This window comes from Rhea americana, unplaced genomic scaffold (genome assembly GCF_003343005.1).
Source record: "Rhea americana isolate MKP2758 unplaced genomic scaffold, rheAme1 scaffold_33, whole genome shotgun sequence".
NCBI lineage: Eukaryota > Metazoa > Chordata > Aves > Rheiformes > Rheidae > Rhea > Rhea americana.
Genome location: NW_028186457.1, coordinates 247,239 through 249,903, shown reverse-complemented (window position 1 = coordinate 249,903; position 2,665 = coordinate 247,239). Strand labels below are relative to the sequence as shown.

Here is a 2,665-nt window from a genome sequence, read left to right as displayed (position 1 = left end):
GGGAGAGGCCGCTGCACAGCCTCGTCACGGCCGCCGCGCTCGGCGGGGCCCTCTGGTGAGCGGGCCGGGGCCGGGGGGGGGCGTGGACGGGCCGCCGCCCCCCGTGGGGCTGCCGGCCGGCTGCCCTGAGCCGTGGTCCCGCAAACGCGCCGGGATGCGCAGCGGGCGGGGGAAATGGCTGAAAACGCGGAGCCTCCCCTGCGTTCGTTTTCTCGCCGAAGAGGGGCAAACATGGGGTGGGGAGGGAATGGAAATAAAAGCCCTGACAGTGCAAAGAGTTGCCCCGTCTCTGGTCACACGTGAGGAGTCCTGGGCAGCGGCTGCGTGAGGTAGTCCTTGGACCGCTCCAAAAGGGTTAGGAAGTCTCGTTTGCTGACTTGGGTATGTGGTGGGTGAGGTGGCGGTGGGAGCCCAGTGTGCAGCCCTAAGTCGTGTCCTGAGGGATATCCATTCCAGCCTCCCTGCCTTTTCCTGCAAGTTCCCCAAATTGAGGTCAAGGAGGTTGTGGTGAGTGGGCTGTAGCAGGAACCATATGGYTTTTAGGGTGTTTTTAATTAAAAACCTGTGTACTTGCTTGTCATAAGTCTTCAGGGTTGGCAGTGGACTGTGGCCCAGGACATCTGGGAACTACTGCACCATCTAATCTTGTCTCTGCTRTATGTCATCTATGTTTCTGTGATAAAGATGAGAGCAGCTCAATCCACAATCCACAAGAAACAGCTACAGAGGATGTGTTTCGCCAGGAGTAACCCTGCTGTTTTCCTTTGACAAGCATAAACAGGCTCCTCCCTGATGCAAGCAAAGTGCCAGAAGGTTGGACAGGATTTGTCCTGTGATAATAAAATGCAGCTCCCAGCTACTGTGCCTAATTGGAGACTTGCCCAGGCACATTTCTGGTTAAATTTTGCATCCTTGCTCTTTTGGTCCATTTCACTCCATAATCACAGTCAGCAAACCGGATGGGTTCCTGGAATGGAAGGCTGCCGTGTGCTTTATTTAAACCCTTCTACTCATTGATCTGTTTTGGAGGACACTGATCTTTTGTGAAGGCCAAGGCTGCTCTTTTTCAGTACGACCGTATTCCTGCCATTCCGCCTTCCCTCATTGTCGGTCTCACGGGCRCAGCAGCAATGTAACAAGTCTGGAGTGTGAGTGGCAGAATCCAGCTGTGGATGGGAATGAAAAACATCCTGTTTGTTTGTATAAACAATGAGTCAGTTGTATTGGCAAGATACTCTCAGTTACTGGCTTTCTAAGAAGAAAAGATTAAAACTGTTCGGGGAAAGAGTTAAACGTTAGTTGCAGATGAGATTGGAAAGGACAGACTGAAGTTGGAAAAGGGGGAGTGGGGAAAGCACGTGACCATGCAGCCTTTGAAGTCACTCTGAAGAGGCTGCTTATATTTTCTTTCCTCATCCGTAAGAGTATTCAGAGGCATACATGATAGCTGGGTACTTAAATGACTTTGGGCTGCTCTACCAGATGGAAAGGCCCAAATGCAAGCTTTGAAGTTAGCRGGAGCGGGAAATGCGTGCCGTGAGACTGCAGGAATGGTATAGGATGATGACTAAGGGGCTGTGTATGGAAAGGTTGAGGGAGGAACAAAGAGTGCCCAGAATATGGGATAGCAGAGAGAGATTTAAATATCATGGAGGAGGAGGAATTATTTGCAGTCCCGTGGAGCATTTAGTCTGTATCCTGTAGTTGAAATACCTATTTGGGAAGGGGAGTAGATAGGAGGAAATTCTTTCTGAGTTGACATGTTAAGCTACAGAATTGTTGTTTCAGGAGAAGTGATGAAAGATATGTTGTTCAGGTCATTATAGAGCCTCAGTAAATCCTTCAAAAAATGTGAATTTTATTCTGTGCTCCTCAGTGAGACAGATCTCTTCCAAGTCCTCTCAGTGGGGAGCACAGCTCCCCACTGCACTGCACAGCAAAGTACATGCACTCTCTGGTTCTGTTGATTGGTTGGTTCATTTGCGATTAGTTATTGACAAATATTTTTTTGAAGAGTAGCAAGGTAAAATACCTGAGTGGCTTTTACTTTCTGGAAAGGGATTTTCATTAATGGAGAGAGGGTGAGAGCATTTCCTCTGGCTGTCTGAGAACAGTAGCAGTTGCTCTGCAGTGACTTAARAACAGCTCCTCTGGGCTGGAGCAAAGTGCTGATAAAAGTACGAATACAAACAGCCATTACTGGCTCAAGTCCCATCCTAGGACCTTTGCTGTTGAATCTGTATGAAGTAGGGAGATAAACTCTTTGATGTTGGGGTTGCATGAGTATCTGCTGGTGTTTGGCTCAAACAGATGTGTTGGTGAGCGACATGAAAGGTCTTAGGATAAAGTCAAGTGATTAACTAAACCACTTAAATGCTAGGCTTTGACTAAGCAGGGAAATGTTTGTGAAAAAATGGCATCTGGAAGCTGATACAGGATCTATTTTGGTGCTACCTGAGGATGGTACTGGATGTTATGATGACAGATGAGACATAAGTTTTCAGAGAAGGGGCTAATTCTCCACCAGTCTTCTGCAGAGCCTGTTCGGCAATTTGTATTTACGTTATCTATAGCCTCCACCTTGAGCACTTGAAGGGACTTGTGAAGCAAGGCTAAACCTCCCTTGTACAACTGCAGGAGACACTCGGGAGCGGGGGGGTGGGGG

The 2,665-nt window shown here is 48.5% G+C and overlaps 1 protein-coding gene across 1 annotated transcript in view; it reads left to right on the top strand.

Moving 5' to 3' along the window:
• The first annotated feature begins 6 nt into the window (after positions 1-6).
• The window catches only part of RETREG2 (reticulophagy regulator family member 2), a 15,074-nt gene continuing 12,415 nt past the window's right edge, over positions 7-2,665 (top strand). The window contains exon 1 of the mRNA XM_085310923.1: positions 7-55. The gene's annotated coding sequence lies outside the window, so the exon portion shown is untranslated. The remainder of the gene's footprint in view (positions 56-2,665) is intronic.